Source organism: Cherax quadricarinatus, chromosome 4, assembly GCF_038502225.1.
Source record: "Cherax quadricarinatus isolate ZL_2023a chromosome 4, ASM3850222v1, whole genome shotgun sequence".
NCBI classification, from domain to species: Eukaryota; Metazoa; Arthropoda; class Malacostraca; order Decapoda; family Parastacidae; genus Cherax; species Cherax quadricarinatus.
The window spans coordinates 58,357,941-58,377,940 of record NC_091295.1 but is presented as its reverse complement, the minus strand read 5'-3'; positions in this window follow the sequence as shown (position 1 = coordinate 58,377,940).

Sequence of the window (20,000 nt, the reverse complement as noted above, 5' to 3'; positions counted from 1 at the left end):
GAACCACCTCAACAACCCTTCCTCAGCCCTCTGGACAACAGTTTTGGTAATCCCGCACCTCCTCCTAACTTCCAAACTACGAATTCTCTGCATTATATTCACACCACACATTGCCCTCAGACATGACATCTCCACTGCCTCCAGCCTTCTCCTCGCTGCAACATTCATCACCCACGCTTCACACCCATATAAGAGCGTTGGTAAAACTATACACTCATACATTCCCCTCTTTGCCTCCAAGGACAAAGTTCTTTGTCTCCACAGACTCCTAAGTGCACCACTCACTCTTTTTCCCTCATCAATTCTATGATTCACCTCATCTTTCATAGACCCATCCGCTGACACGTCCACTCCCAAATATCTGAATACGTTCACCTCCTCCATACTCTCTCCCTCCAATCTGATATTCAATCTTTCATCACCTAATCTTTTTGTTATCCTCATAACCTTACTCTTTCCTGTATTCACCTTTAATTTTCTTCTTTTGCACACCCTACCAAATTCATCCACCAATCTCTGCAACTTCTCTTCAGAATCTCCCAAGAGCACAGTGTCATCAGCAAAGAGCAGCTGTGACAACTCCCACTTTGTGTGTGATTCTTTATCTTTTAACTCCACGCCTCTTGCCAAGACCCTCGCATTTACTTCTCTTACAACCCCATCTATAAATATATTAAACAACCACGGTGACATCACACATCCTTGTCTAAGGCCTACTTTTACTGGGAAAAAATTTCCCTCTTTCCTACATACTCTAACTTGAGCCTCACTATCCTCGTAAAAACTCTTCACTGCTTTCAGTAACCTACCTCCTACACCATACACTTGCAACATCTGCCACATTGCCCCCCTATCCACCCTGTCATACGCCTTTTCCAAATCCATAAATGCCACAAAGACCTCTTTAGCCTTATCTAAATACTGTTCACTTATATGTTTCACTGTAAACACCTGGTCCACACACCCCCTACCTTTCCTAAAGCCTCCTTGTTCATCTGCTATCCTATTCTCCGTCTTACTCTTAATTCTTTCAATTATAACTCTACCATACACTTTACCAGGTACACTCAACAGACTTATCCCCCTATAATTTTTGCACTCTCTTTTATCCCCTTTGCCTTTATACAAAGGAACTATGCATGCTCTCTGCCAATCCCTAGGTACCTTACCCTCTTCCATACATTTATTAAATAATTGCACCAACCACTCCAAAACTATATCCCCACCTGCTTTTAACATTTCTATCTTTATCCCATCAATCCCGGCTGCCTTACCCCCTTTCATTTTACCTACTGCCTCACGAACTAACCCCACACTCACAACTGGCTCTTCCTCACTCCTACAAGATGTTATTCCTCCTTGCCCTATACACGAAATCACAGCTTCCCTATCTTCATCAACATTTAACAATTCCTCAAAATATTCCCTCCATCTTCCCAATACCTCTAACTCTCCATTTAATAACTCTCCTCTCCTATTTTTAACTGACAAATCCATTTGTTCTCTAGGCTTTCTTAACTTGTTAATCTCACTCCAAAACTTTTTCTTATTTTCAACAAAATTTGTTGATAACATCTCACCCACTCTCTCATTTGCTCTCTTTTTACATTGCTTCACCACTCTCTTAACCTCTCTCTTTTTCTCCATATACTCTTCCCTCCTTGCATCACTTCTACTTTGTAAAAACTTCTCATATGCTAACTTTTTCTCCCTTACTACTCTCTTTACATTATCATTCCACCAATCGCTCCTCTTCCCTCCTGCACCCACTTTCCTGTAACCACAAACTTCTGCTGAACACTCTAATACTACATTTTTAATCCTACCCCATACCTCTTCGACCCCATTGCCTATGCTCTCATTTGCCCATCTATCCTCCAATAGCTGTTTATATCTTACCCTAACTGCCTCCTCTTTTAGTTTATAAACCTTCACCTCTCTCTTCCCTGATGCTTCTATTCTCCTTGTATCCCATCTACCTTTTACTCTCAGTGTAGCTACAACTAGAAAGTGATCTGATATATCTGTGGCCCCTCTATAAACATGTACATCCTGAAGTCTACTCAGCAGTCTTTTATCTACCAATACATAATCCAACAAACTACTGTCATTTCGCCCTACATCATATCTTGTATACTTATTTATCCTCTTTTTCTTAAAATATGTATTACCTATAACTAAACCCCTTTCTATACAAAGTTCAATCAAAGGGCTCCCATTATCATTTACACCTGGCACCCCAAACTTACCTACCACACCCTCTCTAAAAGTTTCTCCTACTTTAGCATTCAGGTCCCCTACCACAATTACTCTCTCACTTGGTTCAAAGGCTCCTATACATTCACTTAACATCTCCCAAAATCTCTCTCTCTCCTCTGCATTCCTCTCTTCTCCAGGTGCATACACGCTTATTATGACCCACTTCTCGCATCCAACCTTTACTTTAATCCACATAATTCTTGAATTTACACATTCATATTCTCCTTTCTCCTTCCATAACTGATCATTTAACATTACTGCTACCCCTTCCTTTGCTCTAACTCTCTCAGATACTCCAGATTTAATCCCATTTATTTCCCCCCACTGAAACTCTCCTACCCCCTTCAGCTTTGTTTCGCTTAGAGCCAGGACATCCAACTTCTTTTCATTCATAACATCAGCAATCATCTGTTTCTTGTCATCCGCACTACATCCACGCACATTTAAGCATCCCAGTTTTATAAAGTTTTTCTTCTTCTCTTTTTTTAGTAAATGTATACAGGAGAAGGGGTTACTAGCCCATTGCTCCCGGCATTTTAGTCGCCTCATACGACACGCATGGCTTACGGAGGAAAGATTCTTTTCCACTTCCCCATGGACAATAGAAGAAATAAAAAAGAACAAGAGCTATTTAGAAAAAGGAGAAAAACCTAGATGTATGTATATATATATATGCATGTGCGTGTCTGTGAAGTGTGACCAAAGTGTAAGTAGGAGTAGCAAGATATCCCTGTTATCTAGCGTGTTTATGAGACAGAAAAAGAAACCAGCAATCCTACCATCATGCAAAACAGTTACAGGTTTTTGTTTCACAGTCATCTGGCAGGACGGTAGTACTTCCCTGGGTGGTTGCTGTCTACCAACCTACTACCTACCTACCTATATATTATATATATATATATATATATATATATATATACACATATATATATTATATATATATATATATATATATATATATATATATGTCTTGCCGAATAGGTAAAACTGGTCAATTAGCAAGAACTCATTTAAAATTAAGTCCTTTCTGAAATTTTCTCTTATACGTTTAAAGATATATTTTTTTCATTAATGTTAATGTAAAAAATTTTAATTTTGCACCAAAAGAATCTTAGAAAACTTACCTAACCTTATTATAACAAGAACAATTTATTTTATCCTAACCCAACTAAATATATTTTAAATACGTTTACAATAATTTAGTACTAAACAAACACAATCAAATATATTTTTTTCGTTAGGTTCAGAATGATTTTGGCGAAATTATTGCATACACAAATTTTCACTTGTCCTATATTGCAAGATGAGCGTTGCTATTTAAGCCAAGATCGTAAGTTCTGCCTATTCGGCACGACATATATATATATATATACATAGGGAAGCAATGTGGCAGATGTTGCAAGTGTATGGAATAGGTGGTAAGTTACTAAATGCTGTAAAGAGTTTTTATGAGGATAGTGAGGCTCAGGTTAGGGTGTGTAGAAGAGAGGGAGACTACTTCCCGGTAAAAGTAGGTCTTAGACAGGGATGTGTAATGTCACCATGGTTGTTTAATATATTCATAGATGGGGCTGTAAAAGAAGTAAATGCTAGGGTGTTCGGGAGAGGGGTGGGATTAAATTATGGGGAATTAAATACAAAATGGGAAGTGACACAGTTACTTTTTGCTGATGATACTGTGCTTATGGGAGATTCTAAAGAAAAATTGCAAAGGTTAGTGGACGAATTTAGGAATGTGTGTAAAGGTAGAAAGTTGAAAGTGAACACAGAAAAGAGTAAGGTGATTAGAGTATCAAATGATTTAAAGAAAAATTGGATATCAAATTGGGGAGGAGTAGTATGGGAGAAGTGAATGTTTTCAGATATTTGGGAGTTGACGTGTCAGCGGATGGATTTATGAAGAATGAGGTTAATTATAGAACTGATGAAGGAAAAAAGGTGAGTGGTGCATTGAGGTATGTGTGGAGGCAAAAAATGTTATCTATGGAGGCAAAGAAGGGAATGTATGAAAGTATAGTAGTACCAACACTCTTAAATGGGTATGAAGTTTGGGTTGTAAATGCTGTAGTGAGGCGGCGGTTGGAGGCAGTGGCGATGTCCTGTCTAAGGGCAATGTATGGTGTAAATATTATGCAGAAAACTCGGAGTGTAGAAATTAGGAGAAGGTGTGGAGTTAATAAAAGTATTAGTCAGAGGGCTGAAGAGGGTTTGTTGAGGTGGTTTGGTCATTTAGAGAGAATGGATCAAAGTAGAATGACATGGAGAGCGTATAAATCTGTAGGGAAAGGAAGGCGGGGTAGGGGTCGTCCTCGAAAAGGTTGGAGGGAGGGGGTAAAGGAGGAGGTGTGGGCGAGGGGTTTGGACTTCCAGCAAGCGTGCGTGAACGTGTTAGATAGGAGTGAATGGAGACAAATGGTATTTGGGACCTGACGATCTGTTGGAGTGTGAGCAGGGTAATATTTAGTGAAGGGATTCAGGGAAACCCGTTATTTTATATAACCGGACTTGAGTCCTGGAGATGGGAAGTACAATGCCTGCACTCTAAAGGAGGGGTTTGGGATACTGGCAGTTTGGAGAAGCATGTTGTGCGTTTTTATACGTATATACTTCTAAACTGTTGTATTCTGGGCACCTCTGCAAAAACAGTGATTATGTGTGAGTGAGGTGAAAGTGTTGAATGATGAAAGTATTTTCTTTTTTGGGATTTTCTTTCTCTTTGGTCACCCTGCCTAGTTGGGAGACGGCCGACTTGTTGATATATATAATATATATATATATATATATATATATATATATATATATATATATATATATATATATATATATATATATATATATATATATATATATATATATATATATATATATATATATAATCAATAACAACACTGCACTAGCCAAGGAGTCGAACCCTTGCTATTTTGGCCCGCCTCATGATGAGAGAAAACGCATGGCGCTTAGACCACAAGACCACACAATCCTTAACAATGGTGCATCCAGCCAAGCTAGATGTTGTACCCACCATCGAAGGACATACGGTGGTGTGGACGCCCCTGAGCTAAGGATTGTGTGGTCTAGTGGTCTAAAACGTCATGCGTTTTCTCAGCTTCGTTTCACTTAATGCCAGGACATTCAGCTTCTTCTCATTCATAACATCCACAATCATCTCCTTCCTATTCGCACAACATCCACGCACATTCAGACATCCCACTTTGACAATTTTCTTCTTATTCTTTTTAGTAATTATTACAGGAAAAGGGGTTACTAGCCCATTGTTCCCGGCATTTTAGTTGACTTTTACAACACGCATGGCTTACGGAGGAAAGATTCTTATTCCACTTCCCCATGGATATAAAAGGAAAAATAATAAGAACAAGAACTATTAAGATAAAACCAAAGAAAACCCTGATGAGCGTGTACATATGTACACATACATATATACATAAACGTGTACATGTATGTGTAGTGTGACCTAAGTGTAAGTAGAAGTAGCAAGACGTACCTGTAATCTTGAATATTTATGAGACATACAAAAGACACCAGCAATCCTACCATCATGTAAAACAATTACAGGCTTTCGTTTCACACTCACTCGGCAGGACGGTAGTACTTTCCTGGGTGGTTGCTGTCTACCAACCTACTACCTTTAATAAGATATATATATATATATATATATATATATATATATATATATATATATATATATATATATATATATATATATAGTGAGAGAGAGAGAGAGAGAGATAGAGCATAACCGAGAATAAAATGAAGTGAATATAGCTATAATGATAAATTCACATCAAACAATGTTGCATTACAATGTATAAGGTCTCTGTTGGGACACATGTGTAACAGCTGGGTATCTTTGTTCGCGAAATGTTAGCCAACTCAGTAGGTTTCTTCAATCGAATACAGAGCAGCACAAGCAGCGGAGAGGTAAAGATGATTTTCCCCAATGGCAGAATAAAAGGTTTTACTCTCATGCTTCAGCTCCATATTGTTTAAGGCTATGGAGCTAAACTCTTCTCAAGGCTGACTGACCACTTCAAAACGACTTTAAGGCTGATTGACGGATTGATAATGTCATCTTTACTTCTCTACTGCTTCTGCTGTCACCTCTGCATTTGAATGAAGAAGTCTACTGTGTAGGCGAAACCTATTGATAATGAAAATACCCAATTGTTGCACATGTGTCTTATTCATATATTTGTCGATATTGTATACCATTATTGTAATTATAAAAATCACCGCTGCTAGAGGCTAAGGTACTTGTCATCGCTAGGCTACTTGTCATCGCTAGGCTACTTGTCATCGTTAGGCTACTAGTCATCGCTAAGTTACTGGTCAAGCGATGCGATCTATTGTAAATTGCTCCGCAAACTTTTGGTATATCATTATAGATGTTCTGACAGTATACTGCTACTTTAGAGGCACTATTCTTGACACTGTAATGGTGTTATCGTCTAGACCAGTGGTGCTTAATATGTGGCCTGAGTCTCCCAGCTGGTCACAACCTCCTGATGGTCCGAGATTTCTGATGAGAATGAAGTGAATGACAGGAACCCTTGCATCGTTCACGTCTTTTTTCACCATTACCTGGAAGTTATTATGCTACGGTTATTTATATAAACCTCTAAAAACTTATATTTATTAAACAAAAAAATCTTTAAAATCGTGATACATCTGGTAAGGAGATGGATGAGAAAATAACAGGCATCGTCCAAATATGAACATACATCCCTGGTGTTGCCAGAATGACGGGAACGCTTCGTGAAAGGAAGAAACTGTAGTGAATCAGTTTAAGGTTGACTGTTGCAATTTGAGAATGTGCAATAGTCATCTTCATGTCCAATGACTGCACATATTTATGCCAGACTACACTGTCAACAATGTTCTTGCTTAAAACAAACACAGATTAAAGCTCTCTCGGAGTGCGAATCTTGCACCATCAACAGCTTCTTTTTTTAAGCGTGAGGACAGCAACGAGTAAAGGTATTGTCGAATCCTTTCCGTTGCCTCACGTAGGCAGCCTTTTTTAAAAATCTCGTTAAAAATGTTTAATCATACGTAAATATAGGTTAACCTTACCCAACCGAGAATAACAAATGCATTTCTGAAGTATGTTAGATCGGGTAGAAACTGACAAGCGGTAATACAGAGGAAATCGAACGCTAAACTGGAAGACTTGTTGGTTATAGACCAGCTCAACCTTCAACCCAAGCAGTAAGCGTTGGGATACCAACGCTCTTAGGGAGCGCAAGCGATGCTTATGATGCTTCGCTACTGTTGGTTAAGAATACATTAATATAGGTTAATTTACGTTAACCTAAACAAAAATAAAATTTTTGTCGAGGCTTAGATGTGGCAGAACATCCAAAACACCAGTCCTCTCTGAAGGATCCAGGGTCGTCAAGAACTCTCCCAGTCCACGTTTTCAATATTACGCCAAACACAATACCTTCTAATGCAGAAACATTCAACATCCTTCGCATTTTAAGTAATTTATTATACATCTTTTTACACACATTTTATATACATTTATAATTGTTAGCATCTTGGGTGCCCGTAATAAGGGTCAAGAAGAGGCATTTTCTTCCATTTGCATTTCACATCAGAACTACACATATGGATAACAAACTCTGACAACGTTGCCTAGCGTGTATTTATGTTTGTTAGTGAGATGAATAGATACTGTTATGTAAACTGATAAGACTTTTATGCAAAATTTTCAGTTCAGTTGTATGTTTTACCATCACTTGAAAATATTTCTGTGGTGCCCATAATCGGCATTCAGGGGGGTTCGCTCTTATTAGATTCATTAAGAAATGTTTCCTCACATGGGCCTTAATCAGACGATGACCTTTCTCAGGCTCCCGAAAGATTGGTGTATGTACTCTGGGGTGGCCGTACAAGCCTTGGCGTGGGTCGGATGATGGTCGTCACAGGCTAGCATCGGAACACAACAGGGACACAACAAGTCGCCAAGTCGTCTAGTTCATGAGGAATCAATCTAGATAAATCTCTGCCCCCTCGGGGCTTGAAGGGTTGTTGATCACCGTGTTTCTTTCCCATCGCACAACTTGAATTCGCCATTTAAGCAGAACTTGTTGATTTGGCTCGTAAAGGAAAAATCGTGTGGAATTTTTTTACATAATTTCCTAAATGTAGAACATATAAATAAATAGTATAATAATTGTGTAATAAAATATGATGCTGATTTGACCCTTTCGAGAAATTTCGAGTGAGGGGGTGTAGAAGAACTGCGGAGTGACGCCGGGGAGAGACGCCATATTGAATTTAATGTGTGAGCACTGGACTGAATTGTGCAATGTAATCAGGCGTTCTCGAAGGTCAATTGGTGTAAGTCGGCCTCAATCCATAATTTAGAAATTGCCGACATGTTCCTGCTGAAGAATTGGAATAGTATGGAAAACTCTTACAATTTGGCAACCAGGATGGAAAAATAGAGGATTTCAATGAATCATTCCCAACACACACCTTAGCTAAGTGATGCTTCCCAATAATGTACAGTAGTTTTTGCACTGGCCATCATAAATCCTAGCTCTAGAGGCAGCGTTAGGGTGTGTTCCATCAGCATTGTCTTCCAGTAAATAAATGGCAAGTGTTAAATGTTAATAACAATTATATTTTGTGTACCCAGCAAGCCTAATCATATACAGTCCACAACTTTAATTTACCAGAGTAGCTGGTTTTAGTATTGTAATTATTAATTTACTGTCAGGTCTAGTTTTTTTGTGAGAATGGTGAAGTGGGCATCGAGGAGTTACAGTTCTGCGACCTGCTGTGACTTTAGCCCCACTTATCTCACCCAAATTACTTGCAGGTAATAATTCAGCTAAGGCCCTGTAAGCCTCCTGCAGGTGATTTGCTCACATAATTCAAAAATCGTTTTGTAAAACAAAGGTGACATTTATTATTTTTACTATAACTAAAAAAAATAATTCTTCATATAACAAAATAAATAAATTTATAATACCTACTGGCTCTGGTGGCCTGGTGGGGGCTCTGGTGGCCTGGTGGTTAACGCTCTCGCTTCACACGGTGAGGGCCTGGGTTCGATTCCCAGCCAGAGTAGAAACATTGGACGTGTTTCTTTCCACCTGTTGTCTATGTTCCCCATCAGTAAAATGGGTACCTGGGTGTTAGTCGACTGGTGTGGGTCGCATCCTGGGACACTGACCTAAGGAGGCCTCTTCACAGACCGGGCCGCGGGGGCGTTGACCCCCGGAACTCTCTCCAGATATACTCCAGATATACTAAACACAGGCTCGCCTTAGAAAGGCTATGAACGAGTAACGTAAATAATCTAAATTATATCAATGTTTGCTCACGTTAATTTCAAATTAAAAAATGCATACTATGATAATTATCGTAATTACTATCAATTCATAATAAAAAATAAAAATTTAAATGGACTTGCTTGACGACTCTTGCTAAATAGCGTAGGTGCCCTAAGGAGAAATGATGTAAGAATAAACCCCACTGTATTTGGAACCTCCCCGTTACATCTTGTTGCCAGGATTGCTGTGAGAATTTTTACAAGATGCAGCTACAATGCTGCAACTATTTCAGCTTAGCTATGGGTTTTAACAAAGTTGTAAGCCAGCAACCCATGCAGCATGGGTATATATTGCTAACTTAACAGTTCAAAAAAGCCCTGAATGCATTAAATTTTGACAGCACTTTAAACTTAGTCATAAAGAATGCTGTACTACAAGCAGTTCGCCAACATTTTTCCCTCTACTGGTACATTCAATCGTGTTACAGAGGCATCTCAAAACTTCTGCAATAGATTTTCTCGCCTCTCTACTTTTCTGCCTAATAATTAAAGATGTCATAGGAAGGCTGTACAGTGAGCTTAACATTCGGCTCCGAGATGACTGCGGTCTACCTGGCACTGCAGAGACTACTAGAAGACATCGAGAAAATAAAAATAATGGGAAGAATATAGGACTATCTATAAACCTTAAACGTGAAGTAGTTTCCTCCGGCTCAAAGATGTTTGACCCAATCCTGATCGCCTTGCCAGGAGCACAAGCCATTGATCCAGCCGATAGTACTCTCCCTCTTGCTCTTCTCGGTTCCAGCGTTATCTACCAGATTCTAGGAAAACAAATCTCCGACCTCACGAAGATATAAGGCCTAATTTGAAACACTGATGCATGTGATGCCTTCTACCTACTCAACAGAAGTCTTTCCCTCTCAAAGTTTTTGTAATGATCCTCAGCAAACAACAGTACAAAAATAAATCACATTTTAAATCCATCTTAGAAAATGTTCTAAAGGTTTCGCTTGATAAATAATAGACGTAGGCCTCATTTATAGTAAGATGAGGTTGACTGGAACTAGAGCAGCCTCTTATCTTGCCTTGCCAGCCCTTTTTTTATTCACCTCCACGGCATCAAATGTACTAACAAAACCAATTCTATCAGACCACTTGGGTGATTTAGGGGGATCGTGTCACCTCAACTCCACTAACTCCTTTCTAAAATTTCTCTTATACGTTTAAATATATATTTTTTTCTTTTATGTTAATGTAAAAATTAATAATTTCGTACCAAAAGAACCTTAGGAAACTTACCTAACCTTATTATAACAAGCGCAATTTAGTTTAGCCTAATCCAACTAAACATATTTTATGTAACTTCATAATAATTAAATAATAATGATTTTTGCAAAATTATTGCATACACAAATTTTCGCTTGCCATATTCGGCAAGAAAAGGGTTGTTATTTAAACCAAAATCGCAAGTTTTACCTACTCGTCACGACATATATAAATATATATATACAATTTTGCTCTTGTTTTTAAATATCTCAATGTAAACCCATTATGTAGCAATAATTAGAAAACAACCTGACATAAATAAAATTACTGGGCTTAACGTCTTTCTATTTTATCTAGCAATATTCCAGTTAGGCTCTTTGATGTCAAAAATTAATTAAAAAATCCTCAAGTTATATAATCACATTTTTCCATCATGGTATATCTGCATGATAAAGTTATAATTAATAACTTGAGAGACGAATAACTGATTGTTTTCTTACGCTATTGTATAAAAATAGTTACTAGATAATTTTATGATCAAAATATATATTGTAGTCATGGGTGTCGTTTATGACTTTTAGTGGTGATAATGATATGTTAAGGCCCATTGTTGCTTGACACTCAAGTTCCTCCCACAACACCAGTACCCTCCCACAACACCAGTACCCTCCCACAACACCAGTACTCTCCCACAACACCAGTACCCTCCCACAACACCAGTACCCTCCCACAACACCAGTACTCTCCCACAACACCAGTACCCTCCCACAACACCAGTACCCTCCCACAACACCAGTACTCTCCCACAACACCAGTACCCTCCCACAACACCAGTACTCTCCCACAACACCAGTACCCTCCCACAACACCAGTACTCTCCCACAACACCAGTACCCTCCCACATCAGTACTCTCCCACAACACCAGTACTCTCCCACAACACCAGTACTCTCCCACAACACCAGTACTCTCCCACAACACCAGTACCCTCCCACAACACCAGTACCCTCTCACAACACCAGTACCCTCCCACAACACCAGTACCCTACCACAACACCAGTACTCTCCCACAACACCAGTACCCTCCCACAACACCAGTACCCTCCCACAACACCAGTACTCTCCCACAACACCAGTACTCTCTCACAACACCAGTACTCTCTCACAATACCAGTACTCTCCCACAACATCAGTACCCTCCCACAGCACCAGTACCCTCCCACAGCACCAGTACTCTCCCACAACACCAATACTCTCCCACAACACCAGTACCCTCCCACAACACCAGTACCCTCCCACAACACCAGTACCCTCCCACAACACCAGTACCCTCCCACAACACCAGTACTCTCCCACAACACCAGTACTCTCCCACAACACCAGTACTCTCCCACAACACCAGTACCCTCCCACAACACCAGTACTCTCCCACAACACCAGTACTCTCCCACAACACCAGTACTCTCCCACAACACCAGTACTCTCCCACAACACCAGTACCCTCCCACAACACCAGTACCCTCTCAACACCAGTACCCTCTCAACACCAATAGCCTCTCACAACACCAGTTCCCTCCCACAACACCAGTTCCCTCCCACAACACCAGTACTCTCCCACAACACCAGTACCCTCCCACAACACCAGTACCCTCCCACAACACCAGTACTCTCCCACAACACCAGTACCCTCCCACAACACCAGTACCCTCCCACAACACCAGTACTCTCCCACAACACCAGTACTCTCCCACAACACCAGTACTCACAACACCAGTACTCTCCCACAACATCAGTACCCTCCCACAACACCAGTACCCTCCCACAGCACCAGTACTCTCCCACAACACCAATACTTTCCCACAACACCAGTACCCTCCCACAACACCAGTACTCTCCCACAACACCAGTACTCTCCCACAACACCAGTACTCTCCCACAACACCAGTACTCTCCCACAATACCAGTACTCTCCCACAACACCAGTACTCTCCCACAACACCAGTACCCTCCCACAACACCAGTACTCTCCCACAACACCAGTACTCTCGCACAACACCAGTACCCTCCCACAACACCAGTACTCTCCCACAACACCAGTACTCTCCCACAACACCAGTACTCTCCCACAACACCAGTACTCTCCCACAACACCAGTACTCTCCCACAACACCAGTACCCTCCCACAACACCAGTACTCTCCCACAACACCAGTACTCTCCCACAACACCAGTACCCTCCCACAACACCAGTACTCTCCCACAACACCAGTACCCTCCCACAACACCAGTACTCTCGCACAACACCAGTACCCTCCCACAACACCAGTACTCTCGCACAACACCAGTACCCTCCCACAACACCAGTACTCTCCCACAACACCAGTACCCTCCCACAACACCAGTACTCTCGCGCAACACCAGTACCCTCCCACAACACCAGTACTCTCCCACAACACCAGTACTCTCCCACAACACCAGTACCCTCCAACACCAGTACTCTCCCACAACACCAGTACCCTCCCACAACACCAGCACTCTCGCACAACACCAGTACCCTCCCACAACACCAGTACTCTCGCACAACACCAGTACCCTCCCACAACACCAGTACCCTCCCACAACACCAGTACTCTCCCACAACACCAGTACTCTCCCACAACACCAGTACCCTCCCACAACACCAGTACTCTCCCACAACACCAGTACCCTCCCACAACACCAGTACTCTCGCACAACACCAGTACCCTCCCACAACACCAGTACTCTCGCACAACACCAGTACCCTCCCACAACACCAGTACTCTCCCACAACACAAGTACCCTCCCACAACACCAGTACTCTCTCACAATACCAGTACCCTCCCACAACACCAGTACTCTCCCACAACACCAGTACCCTCCCACAACACCAGTACTCTCGCACAACACCAGTACCCTCCCACAACACCAGTACTCTCCCACAACACCAGTACCCTCCCGCAACACCAGTACTCTCGCGCAACACCAGTACCCTCCCACAACACCAGTACTCTCCCACAACACCAGTACCCTCCCACAACACCAGTACTCTCCCACAACACCAATACTCTCCCACAACACCAGTACTCTCCCACAACACCAGTACTCTCCCACAACACCAGTACTCTCCCACAACACCAGTACCCTCCCACAACACCAGTACTCTCCCACAACACCAGTACTCTCCCACAACACCAGTACTCTCCCACAACACCAGTACTCTCCCACAACACCAGTACTCTCCCACAACACCAGTACCCTCCCACAACACCAGTACCCTCCCACAACACCAGTACCCTCCCACAACACCAGTACCCTCCCACAACACCAGTACTCTCCCACAACACCAGTACTCTCCCACAACACCAGTACTCTCCCACAACACCAGTACTCTCCCACAACACCAGTACTCTCCCACAACACCAGTACTCTCCCACAACACCAGTACTCTCCCACAACACCAATACTCTCCCACAACACCAATACTCTCCCACAACACCACTACTCTCCCACAACACCAGTACTCTCCCACAATAATTTCATTACCTTTCATTATATTTCATTACATTTCATGTCATTACCTTTCACTAAATTACATTACATTAGGCTACTTTACATTGCATTATGTTTGGTACAGAGTAAGATCCCTGGCGCTGGGTTCATCAAGATCATCATTATCCTCGTTATAACTCATATGTTGAATAATTTATTTAACTTAATTTTCCATTGATGTTTATCTCCTTGTTTCAACACGAGACAGACAGACACAGACACTATCACTCACACACTCTCATACTTACACTATTACATTTACACTATTATACACTCGCACTATCACACATTTTTACACTCATACCCACCCACCCACCCACCCACACCCACACCCACACACATACTATCTTTCCCCCCTTCCTCGTGGTTATCCACTATTCAGTGTTTCCACCCTCCCATTTTACTCCATCTCGTTGCTTCATTACATTTATCTTGCTGTCTTTTTGTTGCTCTTCCCATATTCGTCGTCCCTCTCTCATCTCTCCCTCTTCCATACATTTTTTCCCAAATCACCTGTCGTTTAGCCACTATCCATTCTCCCCGTGATCGCTGCTTCAACTTGTCAACCTGTGATGTTGCTCTCAGTTTTTCACTCGTTCGTTGCCCTAGACTCGTCCGTTGCCCTAGACTCGTCCGTTGCCCTAGACTCGTCCGTTGCCCTAGACTCGTTCGTTGCCCTAGACTCGTTCGTTGTCCTAGACTCGTTCGTTGCCCTAGACCCGTTCGTTGCCCTAGACTCGTTCGTTGCCCTAGACTCGTTCGTTGCCCTAGACTCATTAGTTGCCCTAGACTCGTTAGTTGTCCTAGACTGGTTCATCGCCGGACACTCGCTGGCGAAGCTGCGAGATTCCCCTATTTTGTTTTTGATGGCTTGTTAAGGCCACTTCAGCTCTAACTCTCTCTCTCTCTCTCTCTCTCTCTCTCTCTCTCTCTTTCTCTTTGTGTGTGTGTGTGTGTGTGTGTATATGTGTGTGTATATGTGTGTGTGTGTGTGTGTGTGTGTGTGTGTGTGTGTGTGTGTGTGTGTGTGTGTGTGTGTGTGTGTGTGTGTACTCACATAACTGCACTCACCTAATTGTGGTTGCAAGTGTCGAGACTCAGCTCCTGGCCCCGCCTCTTCACTGACCGCTACTGGGTCCTCCGTCTCCCTGCTCCATGAGCTTTATCATACCTCGTCTTAAAACTATGTATGGTTCCTGCCTCCACTACATCGCTTGCCAGACTATTCCACTTCCTAATAACTCTGTGGCTGAAGAAATACTTCCTAACATCCCTTTGACTCATCTGAGTCTTCATCTTCCAATTGTGACCCTTTGTTTCTGTGTCCCATCTCTGTACCATCCTGTCTCTGTCCATCTTGTTTATTCCACGCAGTATTTTGTATGTCGTTATCAAGTCTCCCCTGACCCTCCTGTCCTCCAGTGTCGTCAGACCGATTTCTCTTAACCTTTCTTCGTAGGACATTCCCCTTAGCTCTGGAATTAGCCTTGTTGCAAACCTTTGCACTTTCTCTAATTTCTTGACGTGTTTGAGCAGGTGTGGGTTCCAAACTGGTGCTGCGTACTCCAGTGTGGCCCTGACTTACACAGTGAACGATTCCTTACTGAGGTACCGGAACGCTATTCTCAGGTTTGCCAGGCGCCCATATGCCGCAGCAGTTATCTGGTTAATGTGTGCTTCTGGCGACGTACTCGGTATTATATTCACTCCTAAATTTTTCTCCTTTAGTGAGGTTTGCAGTCTTTGGCCTCCTAGCCTATACTTTGTCTGCGGTCTTCTTTGCCCTTCTCCGATCGTCATGGCTTTGCATTTGGCGGGGTTAAATTCTAGGAAACAGTTGCTGGACCACGCATCCAGCCTGTCCAGGTCTCTTTGTAGACCTGCCTAGTCCGCATCTGATTTAATTCTCATTAACTTCACATCTGCAAACAGGGACACTTGTGAGTCTATCCCTTCCGTCATGTCGTTCACACATATATCAAGAATAGCACTGGTCCCAGGACTGACCTCTGTGGGACCCCGCTCGTCACCGGCGCCCACTGTGATACCTCATCACGGACCATGACTCGCTGTCAGGTATTCTCTGATCCATTGCAGTGCCCTTCCTGTTATATGTGCCTGATCCTCTAGCTTCTGTACTAATCTCTTGTGAGGAACTGTGTCGAAGGCCTTCTTGCACTCCAAGGAAATTCAATCAACCCACCCCTCCCTCTCATTTCTTACTTCAGTTACCTTGCCATAAAACTCTAGTAGGTTTGTGACGCAGGATTTACCTTCCATGAATCCGTGCTGGCTGTCGTTTATAATCTTGTTCCGCTCCAGGTGCTCCACCACTCTCCTCCTAATAATCTTCTCCATGACTTTGCATACTATACACGTCAGTGACAGTGGTCTATAGTTTAGTGCTTCATTTCTGTCTCCTTTCTTAAAGAGTGACTATACGTGCATGCGTGCGTGTGTGTGCGTGTGTGTGCGTGTGTGTGTGTGTGTGTGTGTGTGTGTGTGTGTGTGTGTGTGTGTGTGTGTGTGTGTGTGTGTGTGTGTGTGTGTGTGTGTGTGTGTGTGTGTACGTACTCACCTATTTGTATTCACCAATTTGTGCATGGAAGGGGTCGATTTACGGTTCCTGGCTCCTCTTCGTTGGTCGCTACTAGGTCCACTCTCTCCCTGTTCCTTATCATACCTCTTCTTAAAGTTACGTAAAGTTACTCTCAGTATTTTATATATCGTTATCATGTCCCCCCTATCCCTCCAGTGTTGTCAGGTTGATTTCCTTTAACCTCTCCTCACAGGACATGCCTCTTAGCTCCGGGACCAGTCTTGTTGGAAACCTTTGTACTTCCTCTAACTTTTTGACGTGCTTGACTAGGTGTGGGTTCTAGACTGGTGCTGCATACTCAATATGGGCCTGACACACACACTGTGTACAGAGGCCTGAATGATTCCTTACTGAGGTGCCGGAACGCTATTCTTAGGTCTGATAATCGCCCTAATGCTGCAGCGTTATTTGGTTGATGTGCAATGCAGGAGATGTGCTCGGTATTATACTCGCCCCCAGATCCTTTTGCTTGAGTGAGGTTTGCAGTCTTTGGCCCCCTAAACTGTACTCTGTCCGCTGTCTTCTTTGCCCTTCTCCGAGCTTCATTACTTTGCACTTGGTGGGGTTAAACTCTAGCAGCCAGTTGATGGACCAGGCTTGCAGCCTGTCCAGATACCTTTGTAGTCCTGCCTGGTCCTCATCCGATTGAATTTTTCTCATTAGCGTCACATCGTCTGCAAACAGGGACACTTCTGAGTGCATCCCTTCTGTCATATACCAGAAACAGCACCAATCCCAGGACGACCCCTGTGGAACCCCGCTCGTCACAGGCGCCCATTGTGACACCTCGTCATGTACCATGATTCGTTGTTGCCTCCCTGTCAGGTATACTCTGTTCCACTGTGGTGCCTTCCCTGTTATACCTGCCTCGTTCTCCAGCTTTTGCACTAATCTCTGGTGGAACTGTGTCAAAAGCCTTCATACAGTCCAAGAAAACGCAAAGTACCCACCCCTCTCTCTTGCCTTACTACCATCACCTTGTTGTAGAACTCCAGTAGGTTTGTGATACAGGATTCACCTTCCCTGAAACCATGCTGGTTGTCGTGAATAAGTTCGTTCCTTTCTAGGTGGTTCACCACTCTTCTGATAATCTTCTCCATGACCTTTGCATACTATAAATGTCAGTGACACTGGTCTGTAGTTTAACGCTGCATGCCTGTCTCCTTTCTTAAAAACTGGGACTATATTTGCTGTCTTCCACAACTTAGGTAGTCACCCTGTTTCGATAGATTTGTTGATTGTTAGGGGTATACAGAGCGCCTCTGCTCCCTCAGGATCCGCGGAGAGATATCGTCTGGCCCCCATCGCCTTTGGGGTATCTAGTTCACATAACAGTCTTCTCCTCCTCAGTTATATGTATTGTGTCCAGCACTTGACAGTGTACCCCACCACTCTGACTTTCTGGAGTCCTTTCTGTCTCCACTGTAAATACTTATTTAAATCTCTTGTTGAGCTCCTCACAAACTTCTCGGTCATTTCCTGTGATCTCCCTTCCTTCCACAGCCTGATTACCTAGTCCTTAACTGTTGTTTTCCTCCTGATGTGACTGTGCAACAGCTTCAGGTTTGACTTGGCTTTCATTGCTCTGTCATTTTCGTATTGCCGCTGGGCCTCCCTCCTTATCTCTGCATATTCATTTCTGGCTTTTCGACTATTCTCCTTATTTTCCTTGGTCCTTCGCCTTCTGTACATCTTCCGTTCTCTAGCGCACTTAGTTTTAGCCTCTCTACACCTTTGGGTAAACCAAAGGCTCGTCTTGGCCGTCTCATTGTTTCTTGCTACCCTTGAGTAGGAACCTCTCCTCTGCTTCCTCGTATATTGTCACATATTCCATATCATTTACTGATTTTCGTGCCAATTCTCTTTCCCAATGAACCATGCGTAGGAAGTTTCTTATGCCTGTGTGGTCACCTTTTTCGTAGTATCGCTTCGTTCATCCTACCCTACCTACTTCCCTCTCCACATGTAACTCTAGCACATATTCGAAGCTCAGGACCATATGATCACTAGCTCCGAGGGGCCTTTTGTATGTGTCCTCAATGACTGAGCTACTCAAGATGATTATAAGATCCAGTCTTGCTGGATCGCCCTTTCCTCTCTCTCTGGTAGTTTCCCAATCGTGTTGATGCATGAGGTTTTCCAGTACCACCTCTAACATCTTAGCCCTCCACATTTCTGGGCCTGTGTGGATCCGCGTTTTCCCAGTCAATTTCCTTGTGATTGAAGCCACTCACAACCAGTAGCATTGCCCTGCCCATGTGCACCCTTCTTGCCACTTCGGCCAGTGTGTCGACCATGTCTCTGTTACTCTTATCATATTCTTGTCTTGGTCTCCTGCTGTTCGATGCTGGGTTATACATCACTGCAATCATCACCTTGGGAACTCTAGTCTGAAGTGTTCCTATTAAGTAGTCCCTTGTTTCTCCTCTGTCTCCCCTTTCCAACCCCTCAAAATTTCATTGGCTTTTGACAGTAGTGCAATTTCTCCACCTTCTCTATTCCCTGTCTTTCCTCAGGATCTGATAACCAGTTGGAAAGATGGCGTCTGTTATCAATCTCGTAAGCTTGGTTTCCGTGAGAGCTATGGTGTCTTGTGATGCCTCTGCGATTCTTTCGTGCAACTCCTCCTACTTATTCGTTATTCCATTAGTATGGGTGTACCAAACCCTTCAGTTTCCTCTTCAGCATTGTATTATGGGGGATTTGTGAGGGCTAGGGAAGTGGGAGACCTGGCTGGGTATTGTAGGGCTCTACAGCGTTAGGAGGGGCGTTGGCAGCGAGTGCGGAATATGGTGTATTTTGTGGTAATATGTTTGGCTACGGGGTTCTGGGGGTGTTTGCTATTGCTGTTCCTCTCGACTCTGGTTGACCCCTACTAAACCTAGCCTCGTCTATCTTTCTTGCCCCTTTCGTCTCCGTGTCCACAGATTTCGTGTGTGTACTCACCTAGTTGAGGTTGCAGGGGTCGAGTCCAAGCTCCTGGCCCCGCCTCTTCACTGATC